The following is a 19,553-nucleotide window of genomic DNA, read 5'->3' on the forward strand; positions in this document are numbered from 1 at the left end:
GTAAACACACACGTACAATAGTCACATGTGTCCTCATAAACCATGAGTAAACACACACAAGTGTTTTAAAGTTATAGTCTACTGCTGAGTCACGTTCAATAGTCACATGTGTCGTCATAAACCATGAGTAAACACACACAAGTGTTTTAAAGTTATAGTCTACTGCTGAGTCACGTTCAATAGTCACATGTGTCCTCATAAACCATGAGTAAACACACACGTACAATAGTCACATGTGTCCTCATAAACCAGGAGTAAACACACACAAGTGTTGTAAAGTTATAGTCTACCGCTGAGTCACATTATAGCTCATTTCTCTTTTTTTTCTGTCTTCCAGGTTGTCCATGAGCCTGTCGTTTCAGGAAGTGAAGTCACATCTCCTAAAGAGGTTTGTTAATAATTTTGTCAAATTTGTGTCACACGTGTTATAATTTGATCTGAAGTGAAATTTCTAATTCCTACTAAATGTGATTCTGCAGTTAACATCCTAAAACACCTGTGTGTTAACAGTATACGGAAAGGCTTGTGTCTTCATAAACCATGAGTAAACACACACGTACAATAGTCACATGTGTCCTCATAAACCATGAGTAAACACACACAAGTGTTGTAAAGTTATAGTCTACTGCTGTGTCACGTACAATAGTCACATGTGTCCTCATAAACCAGGAGTAAACACACACGTACAATAGTCACATGTGTCCTCATAAACTATGAGTAAACACACAAAAGTCTTGTAAAGTTATAGTCTACCGCTGAGTCACATTATAGCTAATTTTTTCTTTTTTTCTGTCTTCCAGCTTGTCCATGAGCCTGTCGTTTCAGGAAATGAAGTCACATCTCCTAAAGAGGTTTGTTAATAATTTTGTCAAATTTGTGTCACACGTGTTATAATTTGATCTGAAGTGAAATTGTAATTCCTACTAAATGTGATTCTGCAGTTAACATCCTAAAACACCTGTGTGTTAACAGTATACGGAAAGGCTTGTGTCCTCATAAACCATGAGTAAACACACACGTACAATAGTCACATGTGTCCTCATAAACCATGAGTAAACACGCACAAGTGTTGTAAAGTTAAAGTCTACTGCTGAGTCAAGTACAATAGTCACATGTGTCCTCATAAACCATGAGTAAACACACACAAGTCTTGTAAACTTATAGTCTACCGCTGAGTCAAGTACAATAGTCACATGTGTCCTCATAAACCATGAGTAAACACACACAAGTTTGTAAAGTTATAGTCTACTTGCTGAGTCATGTACAATAGTCACATGTGTCCTCATAAACCATGAGTAAACAAACACAAGTGTTGTAAAGTTATAGTCTACTGCTGAGTCAAGTACAATAGTCACATGTGTCCTCATAAACCATGAGTAAACACACACAAGTCTTGTAAACTTATAGTCTACCGCTGAGTCAAGTACAATAGTCACATGTGTCCTCATAAACCATGAGTAAACAAACACAAGTGTTGTAAAGTTATAGTCTACTGCTGAGTCAAGTACAATAGTCACATGTGTCCTCATAAACCATGAGTAAACACACACAAGTGTTGTAAAGTTACAGTCTACTGCTGAGTCAAGTACAATAGTCACATGTGTCCTCATAAACCATGAGTAAACACACACAAGTGTTGTAAAGTTACAGTCTACTGCTGAGTCAAGTACAATAGTCACATGTGTCCTCATAAACCATGAGTAAACACACACAAGTCTTGTAAAGTTATAGTCTACTGCTGAGTCACGTTCAATAGTCACATGTGTCGTCATAAACCATGAGTAAACAAACACAAGTGTTGTAAAGTTATAGTCTACTGCTGAGTCACGTTCAATAGTCACATGTGTCCTCATAAACCATGAGTAAACACACACAAGTTTGTAAAGTTATAGTCCACTTGCTGAGTCATGTACAATAGTCACATGTGTCCTCATAAACCATGAGTAAACACACACAAATGTTGTAAACTTATAGTCTACCGCTAAGTCACATTATAGCTAATTTCTCTTTTTTTCGGTCTTCCAGCTCGTCCATGAGCCTGTCGCTTCAGGAAGTGAAGTCACATCTCTTAAAGAGGTTTGTTAATAATTTTGTCAAATTTGTGTCACACGTGTTATAATTTGATCTGAAGTGAAATTTTCTAATTCCTACTAAATGTGATTCAGCAGTTAACTTGTTAATTAACGGACAAATTTGGTATTTTACACTTCAAGCCCTGTTTTCAGATTGTTTATGATGAAATAGAACGGTTTTGACTGAAATTTGGAGATATGCGGCTGCCCCGAGAATTTTTGGGTGTTTGTGTTTCACCTCCCACCTTTACAATGGGTTTAAAGGCGGAGTCCATGATGTTTGAAAGCCAATGTTGATATTTGAAATCACCTAAACAAACACGCCCCTACCCCAATAGAATCTGGACCTTCTGTTGATAGACCCGCCCCACACATACGCAACCCGGCATTTGATTTGATTTGATTGGCTATAAGTGTGTTTTGGTAGTCGGCCCGTCTTCTTTTCCAAAGCGTTTTTCAAACATCGTGGACTCCGCCTTTAATGGTGCACTGGAACAATCCTTCCTAAAATGCATTAAACTTTCGTTTACAAAGACGTGAAACTCAGCGAGTGGTCAGGGGTGTTCACTGATATGTTCACACAAAAATCGCTGCAAAATACACATTCTAACAGGTTTTATCGTAGTTTTTGCCAACTCCATTGACATGTATTAGATGTGCTGTGAGGTACGGTATTACTCCGCGCCGGGAACTTTGTTTCTATTCTTGCAATTGGCAATGGCGGATTAGCGCCACCACCTGGGCTGGAGTGTCTATTATTCAAGCTCTAAGCGGAAGAATGTACAGGTGTGAGGTTTTTTTTTTTTGGGAAAAAAGGTCCACAAGTTAACAACGAATGCTAAAACAGCTGTTGAAAAGCATCTTTTGCAACGATTTTTGTGTGAGCATATCAGTGAACACCCCTGACCACTCGGTGATTGTCACGTCTTTGTAAACGAAAGTTTAATGCATTTTAGGAAGGATTGTTCCAGTGCACCATTAAACCCATTGTAAAGGTGGGAAGTGAAACACAAACACCCAAAAAATCTCGGGGCAGCCCCATATGTCCAAATTTTAGTCAAAATCGTTCTATTTCATCATAAACAATATGAAAACAGGGCTTTAAGTGTAAAATACCAAACTTAAAACACTTGTAAACACACACAAGTTTGTTTAAATTTAAAAACAAATTTTCTTCTGGGTGCCATGCTCCACAAGTTCGGTGTTTTACACTTAAAGCCCTGTTTTCAGATTGTTTATGATGAAATAGAACGGTTTTGACTGAAATTTGGAGATATGATGCTGGGCCGAGAATTTTCGGGTGTTTGTTGTATCACCCCCACCTCTACAATGGGTGTAAAGGTGCACAGGAACAATCCTTCCTAAAATGCATTAAACTTTCGTTTACTTTCATTTAATGCATTTTAGGAAGGATTGTTCCAGTGCACCTATGCAGCCATTGTAGAGGTGGGGATCATGATACAAAAGCACCCTAAAATTCTCGGCCCAGCATCATATGTCCAAATTTCAGTCAAAACCGTTCTATTTCATCATAAACAATCTGAAAACAGGGCTTTAAGTGTAAAATACCGAACTTGTCCTTTAAAAACTCCTTCACTAGCATTAAATAAGACCCATCCAATTTAGCTACTGCCATCTATTAGCAGCTGTGCATAATGATGAACTTGAATGCATTTAGGAGATTGCAGGTATTCACACTAATTTGTCCCTGGCATTAATTTGAGACTGGGATTTATTTGTCCACGATGTCCACGCCCCCGGCCACCATCAGAGGCCCGGCGTTTATTTGAATACCGGTCTTTATTTGAGGAATTACTTTATGATGTTTTATTAACAAAGTTAAGGAGGAGCAGGTTCAGATAATTAACCAAATGGTTACACTTTATTTTACTAAGTACAGTTGAAAGAAAAGGTTTATGAACCCTTTGAGCTTACTTGGATTTCTTCATAAATTGGTCATAAAATGTGTTCTGATCTTCATCTAAGTCACAACAATAGAGAAACACAGTCTGCTTAAACTAATACCGCACAAAAATTATATGTTTTCATGTTTTTATTGAACACAACATGTAAACATTCATAGTGCAGGGTGGAAAAAGTATGTGAACCTTTGGGTTTAATAACTGGTTGACCCTCCTTTGGCAGCAATAACCTCAACCAAACATTTCCTATAGTTGCAGATCAGACCTGCACAACGGTCAGGAGAAGTTTTGGACCATTCCTTTTTACAAAAGTGTTTCAGTTCAGCAATATTCTTGGGATGTCTGGTGTGAATCGCTCTCTTGAGGTCATGCCACAGCATCTCAATGGGGTTGAGGTCAGGACTCTGACTGGGCCACTCCAGAAGGCGTACTTTCATCTGTTGAAGCCATTCTGTTGTTGATTTACTTCTATGCTTTGCGTCGTTGTCCTGTTGCATCGTCCATCCTCTGTTAAGCTTCAGTTGGTCTTAAGTTTTTCTGCAAAATGTCTTGATAAACTTTGGAATTCATTTTTCCATCGATGACAGTACTCTGTCCAGGGCCTGAGGCAGCAAAGCAGCCCCAAACCATGATGGCCCCTCCATTATATTTCACAGTTGGGATGAGGTTTTGATGTTGGTGTGCTGTGCCTTTTGTTCTCCACACAAAGCATTGTGTGTTCTTTCCAAACAACTCAATTTTGGTTTCATCTGTCCACAGAATGTTTTGCCAGTAGTGCTGTGGAACATCCAGGTGCTCTTTTGCAAACTTCAAACGTGCTGCAATGTTTTTTTGGACAGCAGTGGCTTCCTCCGTGGTGTCCTCCCATGAAGTCCATTCTTGTTTAATGTTTTCCTTATTGTAGATTTGTCAACAAAAATGTTAGCATGTGCCAGAGATTTCTGTAAGTCTTTAGCTGACACTCAAGGATTCTTCTTCACCTCATTGAGCATTCTGTGCTGTGCTCTTGCAGTCATCTTTACAGGATGACCACGCCTAGGGAGTGTAGCAACAGTGCTGAACTTTCTCCATTTGTAGACGATCTGTCTTACCGTGGACACATGGACATCAAGGCTTTTAGATATACTTTTGTAGCCCTTTCCAGCTTTATGTAAGTCAACAATTCTTGATCGTAGGTCTTCTGAGAGCTCTTTTGTGCGAGGCATGGTTCACATCAGACAATGCTTCTTCAGAACAGCAAACTCAAAACTGGTGTGTGTTTTTTATTGGACAGGGCAGCTTTAATCAGCACATCCAATCTCATCACATTGATTGGACCCCAGGTTGGCTGACTCCTGGCTCCAATTAGCTCTTGGAGAACTCATTAGCCTAGGGTTTCACATACTTTTTCCACCCTGCACTATGAAAACATATAATGTTTGTGCGGTATTAGTTTAAGCAGACTGTTTTTCTCTATTGTTGTGACTTAGATGAAGATCAGAACACATTTTATGACCAATTTATGAAGAAATCCAAGTAAGCCCAAAGGGTTCACATACTTTTTCTTTCAACTGTATAAATAACTTTGCAACTTCATGTCAACTAACTTTCATTAATTTGCAACTATACATCAACTAACTGTCATTAAAGTATTAGTAGACTGTAAGGGTTAGGAAAGATGTTAGGGTTAGTGGAATAAGTTGACATGCACCTGCAAAGATACTTGTAGACCAGGGGTTTTCAAACCTGTCCTGGAGGACCAGTAGTACTGCACAATTTGCATGTCTCCGTCATTAGACACACCTGGTTTAAATCTTCAGCTCATTAGTAGAGACTGTAAGACCTGAACTGGGTGTGTAAGGTAACTGAATGAGGTGTGTCACAAAAGGTAAACACACAAAATGTGCAGTACTTGTGGTCCTCCAGGACAGGTTTGAAAACCCCTGTTGTAGACAGTTAAATGTCTGAGGAGATTTAATCACAATAAAGTGTTAGTAGATATTAAGCAGACAGTCTACTAATTCTCTAAAGATTGGTAGTTGATAAGTAGTTGCAAAGTTACTTATAATTAGTAAAATGTCTAAAGTGGACTATCGAAATAAAGTGTCACCAGCCAAATTAGCAGAGGTGTAGAATTCCATGGACGTGGTAATCAAAGGGTACACGTCATGATGAAAAGGAAAATAAAACTTAATTTTGAAGAAACTGACAGAAAATGAACACATACTAGATTATTAATGAATTAAATGTTATTAACAGATACCTCTAACGGGAATAGCTGCGTGATGAAGTGAAACTTAAGGGTTAATAAACACAAACTGAAGCAGATTTTGTAGAACATTATATTATCTTAAAGGAGTGTAGCTACTGTAGCATGTAAATAATGCACATAAATAACGTGAGCAAGAGCGAATCAGGCACGTGCCGCCTAGCTAGGTTGCTCAAACAACAAAATCACCACAGGGCTCGACATTAAGGCTTGTCTGGGACAAGTGGATTTTTTGAAGGACAAGTGTAAGAGAAAATTAGTTGTCCGACTGGAGAAGTTAAATTTCAAACAATGTTACTTAACGTTATGTGCCGTTAACGACAGAGCAGAACGCGCAGCGCAAACACCGAGCGGAATATTGAACAGAGAGCACAGTGCACCGACAAACACACAAACGCACGTTTACACCTTATGTTGTTACTAAAAAGCTGCACGCGCATGAAACCTGATCACCGAACATGGAGGAGCGAGACGGCATGGAGTGGAAAGTGATGTTTCTTCAGGCTCCGGTGTGAATATAAATGATTTTGAAACCGCATTTTCATCACTGTGTGTCAAAAAAGCCGATTTAAGTCCGTATTTTATCTCTTCTAAAGTTTGGTAAAAACACATAATGGGCTTGAAATCTTGTTTAAGAATCTGTTTTATAATGAGAATCTCTCTTTCAGTGCGCCTATGTGTGTGTGCTGCGCGACAGCTGATTTGAATCTGACAGAGTTCGTCACTGTACATTAAAAATCCCACACAAACATTACAGCGTAAATGCTAGGTTTAAAATTTATTTTATATATAACAGATAATCTAGATACATTTACCCTAATAAGTTTTTTAAAACATGGTAATGTTTTAATGTTTTGCTTTAGTGTTTTAATGTCAGATCATTGAAATGTGGGAAAAAATGAAGAGAAAGGCAGCAGCAGATATAGCATCATTCTTCAGAAAGAGTACCAAGAAGCAGCCAAATGAATCTTAGTAAAATACATTTCAGTGGCCTACAAAATTCACGTGATTTTCTGGTCTCTATTGTTTTTTCAGCAATTGGAGATATAAATTCTGGTTTCAAAGTAAATTTCAAAAGTTTTATTTGATTAAATAGTAAAAAAAATTAGGTTGAATTATGACTATAAATTGTATGTTAATCTCAATTCATTTTAATTAAAATTGTAGAAAGTAGAAATTGTATGTTATACATCATTGTGATTATTGCATCTATAATACTTAATAGTATTTTAAGGTTGCATGATAGAGATTTTATGTGCCACCCCAGAGTAACTGGCACCTGCCTGGCCACCCCTATGAAAAATCCCTGGCTCCGCCACTGATTAGCAAAACACAAAAAATACATTATATTATAAATCTTTACCCGGACAAGTGACTTTTGTGCATTGACAAGTGAAACATAAATTTACTCCGAAGAACAAGTTCCTCAAAAAGTTAATGTCAAGCCCTGCACCAGCTAACTTGCATTACATTTGCAAGAACCACGTCTTTCTCTCACTTCAGCCGTGTGGCACGCGTGCCTGCTCACGATGTGAAGCACGTCTGCGCTATTCTCTGAAAAGCACTTGACAGGCTTTTGTGCAGTGCCTGAATTTGTGTAAATGATTTTTGTCAAAAAATAGAATTCTGGTTTATCTCAATCAGTTTCCCAGCTCATTCAAAAGCGACTTCAATACTGGTTTTGAAAATTAGCTCATCACTAATATCTTTATCCTCTATGTCTTTCATGAACTTGTTTTTTCCCCTCAAGGTAATAATGGTAAGATCCCAGCAGGAAGCTAGAAGGCCAGGCAGTGGCAATGATGGTAAGAAAATTCCTTTAAAAAAAAATAAAACAGAGTCCACGAAGTCTAAATTAAAATACTTAGTTAATTTTTAAGGAAAAATATTGAATATTGAAACTCTTTGGTTATTTTTAGCGCGATGCTAAATGGTCTGTTCAGATTCAATGGATTATGCTAAGCTATGCTAAAAAAACTAAAAAGTGGACGTGGTGCCATGCAGAAAGGAGGGGAAAGAGGGGAGACAGACAGACAACTTAGGATTCAGACAGTTTCAATTCGCTTCCATTGAGTTAAAAACACAATAAATGCACAGCCATTGGCACTCTGCATTGAAAACGTATAGATAAAACCACTGTTGCAGTTTGATAATCTAAGGCTTATTCTGTGGCATTTATATAAGCCTTTTGACGGGTTGTGTCAAGGAGTTGTAAAAATCACTCACTAAAATGAATGAATAACATTTGTGCCGAACTCTTATTACAAAGCAAAAACAAACATTCTCTTTCGATTCATGAACGTTTCTCTCAGTTAATGTATGTGATCTCACAGTCTAAAGCGTCTGTCATAACATGCTGTTGTGAATAATTAAAGGAGCGGTGAATCAAATACTTAATTTTAACTTGATAATTTGTTATATAAGAGGTCATCATACTTAAATGAACATTCTGCAAGTTTCAGAACTGAAATGTGCTACTGAAATATAACAGTTTTTGGCACCAAGCCAGTATTACAAGCGAGTGTGGAATTCCAAAAAATATGACGTCAAAGTAGAATTGAAGCACCTCCCCATAGCCAAATACACTTTTGTAGCCCCTCCCACAGCTTCGCGTGACACGTGTGTCTCAACAATAAGTAAACATGTCTTTAAAGATTGCCAAATGTAACCAAAATGACTTTTAACACTCTGGGGTCGGCTGCGGCGCGGGCGCCGCCAACTCTTTATTTTTCAATCACTCCGTAAAGAGACTTAGATAACTCTGCTGATTTTGGACATACAGATATGATTTATACATCATTTAAAACGTTAAAGTGTCTAGTTTTTTTCTATCCACTCCCAATAAAAACAGAAAGTTGTGCTTTTCGCAAAATTAAGAAAATAAACATGATGCGCGTTTTGTTCTCTCTCCCTCAGTGAAGTCATTTCAGAAACGCGTCAGAAAATTAACTGTAACTTCACGAATACATGTCATATAAACAAAAGATAAATGTCTACATAATGCTTGGAATGTCAGCTTTTAAATGATGTAAGTGAGATCGAAAAAATATATTGTCATTCGGTGTAAACTGTATGAGAAGTAGGAGAGGGACCGTCTTTCTAATGTTACCTGATTATCTGTAATGAGAAGAGATCGCCACGCCCCCGCGCCATTGAAGTGAATGAGCAGAGACATCCATATGCATAACTTGTGCCTCCTGCAGTCAATGGATACGCAATCCAGTCCACAACCCAGTCTCTCTATTCCTTGTTGTTTCATCCGATTGCACCAAAACATGACATTTAAATCCTTACTTACTTGCGTATGTGTGTCAGTATCTCCAGACGCGAGTGTTTTCATTGTTATTCCGTCAAACATTTCACGCGAGGGGAACACACGTAAACAAACACACGAGTCAGGAAACTCGACGCGGTTTTTGGTATTCTTATAAAATACGCGATTGAAAACAGTACAATCCTTATTTACTTGCGTATGTGTGTCACTATCTCCAGACGCGAGTGTTTTCTTTGTCTTCCGTCAAACAGTTTACGCGATGGGAAACGCATGCACAAACACGCGAGTCAGGAAATCGACGCGGTTTTTGGTATTCTTATAAAATACGCGACTGCAAACAGTACAATCCTTATTTAGTTGCGTCTAAGCATATATCTCCGTACAGCACGTTTATTAAACACAGGATCACTCGCATGTGCACACATAAGTTAATAGGCTTGTTCGACTTAATGCGGCGCCACAAGAACCGGCAGCCGAATGACGTCAGAGTTTCGCGAGAGCGGTTTAAAAGCAAACTCTTCCATATAATTTCGCGGATCACTCTCGCGGTAGTTTGACGTCACCCGGCTGTCGATCTTTGCAGCGCCGCATGAAGTCGAACAAGCCGACTGCTTTCATGAGCAACACGTGAGGTAATGGCGGCGGCTGTAAACAAACATTGAGCAAGTTTATCATGCTTGTCCCTTGTTGTGTTTCTACTATAATGATATAATGATTACAAAAACACAACTAAGAGTCCAAACAACGACAGGCAGTTGTTCTTTTGAGCTTTTTGCCACACACAAACCCTGTGTTCACTTTGATTAGGCTACTATGGTTTTTAAAGGTAACTTATAGCCTACATGTGAAATTAATATAATTAATATATATATATATTGTGTGTGTGTGTGTATTTACATTTAAATTGAAAAGTAAACCATCATGGTTTTACTACAGAGAAAGTTACATTCCTGTTGAACATCCCCACAAGGCTCATGTGGCTCATTATGCAACCCTTTTGTCTCTCAGCTGTCAATCACTGATTATTCAGGAGCATTCCCGCCTCCACGCATACAGCCTTTCCCAAGCAAAAGTGTCTTAGAAATTGTAAATCAATATCTTGCTTTATGTGAACGAGTAGGGAATGATTTTCACATCATTTTGAAGAAAAAACTCTAGACTACTAGATCCTGTTTTGAAAAGTCTTGGGAAAACATGTTTAGAATTAGTTTTGTGGACTTATATCAGTGACTTAAAATTTTTGCTTTTTCAAAAACCACGCATAAACATTTTTCTCTCAAAAATACAAACATGTACATACATGTTGATTATATGATATTGTAGCCCAGTTTGTGCTGAACGCAGTGTTATGAGACTTTTGCCATTAATATGTTTTTAAGCAACTGAAAAAAGCACAAATGTCAGTGCATGTCAAAACTTCCCCAGGGCCCTAAAAACCCCTTAGACCCCAGAGGGTTAAATACATTTTTTCTTAGAGACTTTTATTTTGACACGGTGATCTAAAGTAACCATGGAAACGCATTTTCGGTTGTGGAAGAACCGTCTATGGGAATAACACAGACGCTGGATAACGGAGGCTCAACATTAGGAATGCGTGGATAAAGTTTGTTTTTGAAGAAGTTCCAGCTCGCGTGGGGAGTGTTTGTTGTGTACACGGATTCATTTGTAAAGAAGTCGATGCTGGATTTGCAGAGAGACTGTGATTAAAAACACCACTAATATTGGATCTGACAAAAATGACACAGCAGTATACACTAAGTTTATTTAAGTTACTGCGTTTCACTATTGCTTTGTTAGAAGAGATCGCTTGATATGTCTGTTGTAACATCCCTGTCTAAACACGTATGTTTGACTGTTTTAATGTACTAAAAACATTAAACGATTAATAAAGGTACAACACTTAACAACACGACTGTAATTTAACGGTAGAAATATACAAAGTTAGTGATAAAGAAGGATTTATCAGCCGCAGTTTCTGATGCCCGCTTACTGTGTTGTATACGGTAATTTAGGCGAGTTGCGTTTGAAAGGTCAAACACTCCACAAAGCTTTTTTATCATATAACTGTGGTATGTAGCGTTACGTGTATGTCAGAGCAACCTCACAAGCACAATAGAAATATGCAAAGTTATTGATAAGGATTTATCAGCCGCAGTTTAGATTCTAATGCACGCTTACTGTGTTGTATACGGTAATTTAGTCACGTCGAGTTTAAATTTTTGTTTCTACTTTACTATACGTATTGTCATTTATGTGTATCATTTTTAGCACCCAGAATCTTTTGTGGCTCAAACATATTTGTGTTCGGCTGTTATTTTTACACATTAACGTTTTTAAAACATTTCCCCACATGTAATGACGGGGAATGAAGCTGTCCAATCATAGCAGTGGGTGTTACGTCCAGGTCTTCAGTGCGGCCTGCCCCTTCAAACAAACCATTTCTCCAGACAGCCACTAATCCATGTTACAAAATAGCCTATTACTTATTGCTTTTGATGTTTTTAAATGTAAAAACCACGCGAACATCATAAGTAGACATCAGACAACAGTATAAAACAATAAAATCAACAAATTCACCGCCCCTTTAAGCTAAGAACCTTCTCATAGGATAAGAACACGCAGTCTCATGAATAATTTTATAGACACTGAAGCGTTATCAATGTACTAGTTCTTTGCCACATGTGACGTCAACACAATGTAGATTTTAAACCCAGAAGATGAAAATAGCACAGAAAGCTCAAAATTAACCAGCTTTCAGATGCTAACATTGTCTTCTATGATGTGCAAAGTAGTCTGGGGTTTCATGACCCTTTAATTCAGTTCAGTGTTGATTCAGTTTAAGTTCATTAACCATATAAAAAAAGTGAAATATTTTCAGATTTCAGGGCGCGGTTCCCCAATAACGCTCACTCTTAGCGCCCTAAGAAGACTCAAAAAGATATATCTTACCAAAGTTGTTTATGTTCCTAAGTGTGTTCCCCGAAGTGTCCCTTAGGAAGCTTCTTAACACGCTGCCTCTAAGTTGGACCTAAAGATGCCACTGTCCCAAGTGAAGGTGCTGAATTATTTGAATTGATCACTCAGGGATTGATTTTCCACTTTATGTGCATTACGGCGCTATAAAAGACAACACGCTCTATAGAAATGGAACATTACTCAAATTATTCCAGTAACATATATTTTAACTTAGTTTAAGTTATCCGTAAAATATAGACTATTAATTAAATTATCAGTAATACGGGTAGACGAACCACTTGTCACTTGTGCTGCTTCTTGACATGGGTTTAATGACTTTAATGACTTTTAAAAATTATGTAATACATTTTAATACTAATAGGTACTTTACAACAAGAAATGGCTTTAATGGCTACTGAGATGTATGTGTGCATTTCTATATTTGAAGAGTTTCGTTGCAAAACGAGATATCCATTTTTTTACATTTTTGTCAAAACATGTTTATTATTATGTTATCATGTTATTATTTTGTTTTATGGTGCTACTTAGCTGTATTTTTTAAGTTATGAAGGTTTAAATCAAAACAAACCAACTGCATTTGAATTGATGTTAATTGGAATGCACAACCAAAAAACGAGATTTCTGGACAATTAAAAAAACGGTGGTTATCTCGTTTTGCAACAAAACTCTTCATTTATTGTTCTTAATGGTAAGTCAGTTATTTTTATAGTATGAATCATATTATATGTATAATATATAAATTTATTATGTATGCACGTATTAAAACAAACAGTATAATGTAATAAAGACATACCATAATATAAAACTGTGAAATGTATGAAATATTTAATAAATTGTATAATAGAATACATGATATTATTGCTTTTTAGTATAACCAATTCAAATCTTTAATCTTTCTAAATAAATTATAAATGTAACGTGATGAAAACGCTATAAACAGAGGGAACAGACTTCAATGGGGAACAACCTTCGAAACAACACCAGCGCCGTCTTCGATTCATTAGTTCTGATACCAAATAAAGTCAACTGCATAAAAAGTCCTGTATCTAATGCAAACATATATTATTATAAGTCCTAAAATGTCCATAACATAAAATCATTGTCAACATACCATAGTTTGACTTGTACTGCGCTGCGCTGATGTCTAAAGACTGCTGCACAGTGGCGGCGATAGCGTTTTGCGCTCAAGCAATGCGAAGAGAGAGCTTACGAATGGTCCAGACCAACCTTCCGAAAGTGTGACTAAGGGCATACTTTTTTTCGTACCACCTCGGTTTGGGTACCAAGCGACTCGAGCTGATACCAAACATGACGCGAAAACACTGTAGGTCACTGATTGGTCTGAGAGAATATTCACTACAGCGTCATCGCTATAATGTAGCTTAGCTTTACCTGTGTTAGCTTGCGCTGTCTCAAGCAAACATGTTGTCATCTGTGCTATGCTATAAGTTCCCAAACACAAAATTGCATTAGGCAATGTAAAACAGAAACTGCATCTTAAACAACAGTACTGTTTGCACATTAGGCTTCACAGAGGGCGTGCAACATCGGCAATTTGGCAAGTAGATGGTAAGCTGTTGATTCATTCTAAAATGCTTTTTTGCATAGTTGTGTTTGACACATGAAAACGTGTTGGGTTACGTATGTAACTGTTGTTCCCTGAGAAGGGAACGAGACGCTTCGTCTCCCTTGTCATACTTCCTGCGTCCCTGTAACACCGTCTTTGGCAATATTTTAGATAGCGTTATACTTCCTGGCTACCACCTCACCCTTTGTCGTTAAGCCTCACCATTGGTTGAATTTCTTATATGTGAAATATAAAAGCAGAACATACAGAGCAGAACATTGTCAGACTTGTTTCATTGGCCTCGAAAACACTGCAAACTCAGGAAAATGTGATGATTGACAAAGAGATAACAATAGCCACCTTCTGCCGCCTCGCGTGCTTAACACTCACAGCTTTGACCAAAATAATTTAACAGGATTATGTTTTGCAATAAACCTCCGTCTTGGCGTTGTGTACTGCATGCATTTGTGTTCACAGCGCCCAACATCTTGAGGTGTTGCAAGGTCCTCGTCTTTTTTGTACTTATATACCGTTTTGGTGCTTAACCGTTTATGGCTTTTGGCACATGAAGCGATCAAGATTTTGGTGTTATTAAAGTGTAAACATGCCTGTACGAATATTTTGATCTTTGAAATAAAGCATTTGGATTTATTTTGGTTTATTATTGGATTTTTCTTGTTTGCTGTTTTTCTTTTTTTTCCTGTAAGATCTGGCAACACTAGTCAGCAAACGCTCGTGCCTTTGTCATTTTCTGCAACGCGCATAAAGAAGACTTTTTCCCCTTCTAGGCATTTTAAAATTTTAAAATACTTATTTTAAGTACTCCTAATAACAAAAAAGTTAGTCTGGAGCCCTGAATTACTAGACTTAAAAAAAAATTAAGTTAGTTTTTTATTCTACTTTTTTTTAGGAAACCTGGCAGTATACAGTAAAAAATTCCGTTGAAGTCAAAATGTTCAATAAATAAACTTAACAACAAATACTTTCCTCTTCACTTAAAGGCGGAGTAGGCAGGTTTAAGTCTAAAAAGTCTAAAACACTTTTTACCAAATTTGTTTGAACTGTCTTTATATTTCAATACATAAGTAAAATGTAAGTACCCAGAAAAAGAGAGTATAAAATCGAGTGTCTGTAGACCTCTCACGACTCATTTTTCCATTCACTCCACCTCCTCCCTCCTGGGTTTCTTCTAAAGCCACGCCCCCAAAACACATGAACGCGCGACTGCTTTGCTGGGAGAACCATCATTTACCTCAGACGAGCGGAGAGGAAGGAGCACGGTGCATGTAGTAACATCACGTCAGAATCACATGTAATAATACACCTAACTTTATCACTATGAATATAAACAAATAGGATGCCTTTTAGTACTCACTATTAAGCAAGCATATCGATACTGGAAAAGTTTAAAATATATTTAGTTTGATTCGGTAACGAACAAGTTAGTTATATTTAGCCTATAAGACATCTAAAAATAGGTTGCATTGATACAAGTTTTTTCATTACCATCAGTTACACTGTAATAAAGGTGAATTTCGTGGAAGATTCATAACATAAACAATGTTTGCATGTAAGAGTTTCCGTGATGAAAGCATTGTTGACTCTGATGAGGACTACACTCCGGAGACAATACCACTACTGCATCGTCGACTCGAGGAAAAGCCATGCGATATTTACTCTCGTTTGATTTCTTCGTTTATTCCTTTTTTTGCCTCGTTTGCCTTCGTTGACTGGATATTCAGGTACTGTGAGTTAATGCTCTTTCACTGCAGTACTTTTGCTCTTCATAGATTTCGTGCCCCGTGCACTGGATAATCAATCGGGTTTGCGCATGTGTGGGCAGATCCCGTAGCAACAGGGGTGTTGCCATGGTCGCTAGAGAGAGTGATAGTTGCGCAAGCCAATCATTTGTTTCGTCCCGAATGGAAATAATTAGCTGTGTTTAAAACAGTCGTGAAAGGTCTACAGACATTTGAGTTTTATACTCTCTTTTTCAGAGAACTTAAATTGTATAATAATAATATTTCTATATGTAGACAAAGCATTGTAAAACAATTATTTGCCTATCCATTTCCATAGAGCCTTTGAAAAGGAGGAAACCATGCCTGAAGTACCCATCTGAAGGAACAAACACTTGTCATAAATGTCTCTCAAAACAATGGTGTGGTAAATTTGGGTTTTATTTCATTCATGTAATGAGTTGGCTTACCTGTTCTTAACTTTGAACACTGTCATGCTTAATTTGAGTAAACATTACTTAAACAAATCTTTATATTAGTTCAGGCAGGGAACCAGTTCTGGTTAAAAGGTAAAAAAATGGTAGTCAGTTATGTTAACAATTTATCATCTTGTTTGTTTTCAGTCTCTGGCAGAGGAAAGGGTACGCTCAAAAAACCCTGGACAAAAGCTGAAGAGAGTGGTAAATGGACTGCATTTTATATAGCGCTTTTAACAGACCTATGGCCATCCAAAGCGCTTTACAATTTACCTCACATTCACCCATTCACTCTCTCATTTATACACCGACGGCGGTGTGAGCCATGCGAGGGGCCATCCAGCTCATCAGGAGCAGCTGGGGTTAGATGTCTTGCTCAAAGACACCTCGACACTTGATCAGGTGGAGCCGGGGATTAAACCACCAACCTTCCGGTTTGTAGACAACCTACATGAACCACTGAGCCACTGCCGCCCCAGTGAACGCTGTAATGTGACACTTCAGATCTCACATCAGCAAAGGTCACTTGGCGTCAGTGAGAGAATGTGAGGTCTGTAAAAGATGTGAGCATCCAGTGCTACAAAATAGGACAGAGCAAAATCTCAGAGAGTTTGTTTGAAACCGAGGGCTTACCTTTAAGCGCATGGAAAAGTGAGTCAAAATGTTCAGAATGTAATGCTGTTGATTTTAAAGTAACGTTTTGTAATTGCCGTCATTGAAGTAACACGCCAACATTTTGGGAATTTAGCTTATTCACCGTATTCCCCAGAGTTAAATAAGTCCATACATATTTTTCTGTGCCTGCTGTAACCCTGTCTGACGCAGCCCTTGCTAGCTTAGCTTAGCACAAAGACTGGAAGTGAATGGCTCCAGCAAGCATACTGCTCCCAATACGTGACAAAATAACACAAACATTTTCCCATTTATGTGTTGTGATTTGTACAGTCGCACCATGTACAAATAACAAGGTGATGTGAGACACAGCCATCTTTTAACGAATACATACTGGGAGCTGTGTTCTCAGAAGGCGAAGCACTGCTGCTTGGGCGTAGTGATTTGCTCGCAGCCCCCGAGAAGCCCCCTGGTGAGGAGCAGAGAGTTCGGTCAGAGTTGTGCGAGTCGCTCCGCCCGGGTGGCAGTGCTTCGTCTTCTGAGAGTGTAGTTCCCAGTGTGTATACCAGGGCTCGAAATTGCGACTGTTTTGGTCGCATATGCGACCAAAATTTAATCTGTGCAACCTTAAAAAATATTTGGGAGCATTTTTGCGACTGCTTATTTTGTTGTGGTGTGACTTGATTTAGATAGTGTATGCTGTGTGCTGTTCCAGGTTCAGCGTTCTCTCCCGCATTACATAACCAATCAAATTTCACCATTAAGTTTTTGCGTTTAATGAAGAGCACAGATTGGTTAATATGAATGTCAATCATTCCTTGTTGCCGTGCTACGTTGGTACGCAAAGCGCGAAAATGTGAAAAAACGAACCACGAGAATGAAGAGAACGAGACGACTACAGCCAATCTTACTACTGTATTAATGGAGGTTGCAGGTAAAACGGCGTTGGTGGCGGAATCCACACATTTTAAGCGCGAGACCTTGCTTGAACATGGCGAAAGTGCCAAAAACACAAAAAGTGTCATGACAAATGTGTTCATTATTGAAGGAGACACTGACCTGTCTATCAAATCAAATAGTGTTTGATGATGTATGAGCGCATCCTGCTTGAGGGACATCCGACAAACATCCTTTTGTAATGTCACAATTAATCAGTGTTTTACGTGTTTGCTAGATTTTTTATTGTCATCATAATTATGTTACCTATAATTGTTTAATTATTATTGCGGCTTTATTATTTAAACAGCATTTGGGTACTATTTTAGGAATCTGCAAAAAAAAAATTCAAATCCTGGCCATAGGATGTGTAAAGCCCAGTTGTGTTTATTTTTAATAAAATAAATCTATAACTATACATATTGTGGTGCTTCAAAATTTGGTGCTTCTAACTCTTTAAAGTTGGGAGCATCAGTGCTACCAAATAAAAGGGTTTATTTTGAGCCCTGTATACTAGGGGTGTAACGGTACGCAAAAATCATGGTTCGTGCGTACCTCGGTTTTGAGGCCACGGTTCGGTTCATTTTCGGTACAGTAAAGTAAAATACATTTATGAACGATTAGCCTACATTTTTGCCACCAAAAATGTTTTGGTTTTGAATTATTTTGGATTTTTTAAGTCACAGTATTGAATTGGTTATGTACCATCTCTGTATAAAAATAATATTACTTCTCTATGTGTAACTGCACAGCAAGCAACATGATGATATAGTTATTATACACTCATATTAAGATGGGTGAGTTGCATACATAGCCTTCTTTTACCTTTTGCACGTTTCTCCTAATCTTTGCTTGTGTTGCCAATGTAAGCTGTGACTTGAACTAACGAACCCCTCCGCAGCTGAGTAACAGCTGAGTAAGCCCGGGTTACAGCTCTTCTCTGTCCCGACCAGCTGATCACATTGTGACAATGATATGATTGACGTGAGGTGCAGATGAAAAATCTGATCACGCATTCCGTTATTCTCGCGTGTCACAGAAAGCGCGACTCATGATTGCGTAGCAACGAAAGAACAAACAGAACAAAACAGCGCATCAACACGTGTTTAACATGCGCTTTTAGACGCGACACGTAAACGTTTACATCAATAATCAAACGAATATACAACTAAGTAAATAAAAATCTTTCTGCGGGCCAAATTATGTTATATGTTTGACAGAAGACTTGCGCTGAACGCGGAGACTTCCGCCACTTAATATGTTCGTGTGGAAACGCACACAACATATTATGTTCCACCTATGTTCCGCACACAAAAGATTGCATTAGGCCTTCGGTGCACATGTGCACCGTGCCGAAAGCACTGTACCGAAACGGTCCGGTACGAATACACGTACCGTTACACCCCTACTGTATACTGTTGAAAGATGGCTGTCTCATATGACCTTGGTGTTTGTACACGGTGTGACTATACAAATCACGACACATAAATAGGAAAATGTTCGCATTATTTTGTCACTTATTTGGAGCAGTATGCTAGCTGGAGCCATTCACTTCCAGTCGTTGTGCTTAGCTAAGCTAGCGGGGGCTGCATCAGACAGAGCACGCACGGAGATAAGAATAATATGTAGGGACTTATTTAACTCTGGGGGATACTGTGAATAAGCTAAAATGTGGGTGTGTTCCTTTAAGTAAAATTTTTCTGATTGTAATGTTATTGCTGTTGAAAGTAA

At 38.2% G+C, this 19,553-nt stretch overlaps 1 long non-coding RNA gene across 1 annotated transcript; it reads left to right on the forward strand.

The window, feature by feature from the left end:
• The first annotated feature begins 798 nt into the window (after positions 1 to 798).
• Positions 799 to 17,117, forward strand: LOC141369435 (uncharacterized). Its single transcript, XR_012373116.1, has 5 exons — positions 799 to 851; positions 2,026 to 2,076; positions 7,993 to 8,047; positions 16,139 to 16,220; positions 16,422 to 17,117. It is a non-coding gene; the product is annotated as an uncharacterized lncRNA (long non-coding RNA).
• The last annotated feature ends 2,436 nt before the right edge of the window (positions 17,118 to 19,553 follow it).

Source organism: Misgurnus anguillicaudatus, chromosome 14 (assembly GCF_027580225.2).
Source record: "Misgurnus anguillicaudatus chromosome 14, ASM2758022v2, whole genome shotgun sequence".
Lineage (NCBI taxonomy): Eukaryota > Metazoa > Chordata > Actinopteri > Cypriniformes > Cobitidae > Misgurnus > Misgurnus anguillicaudatus.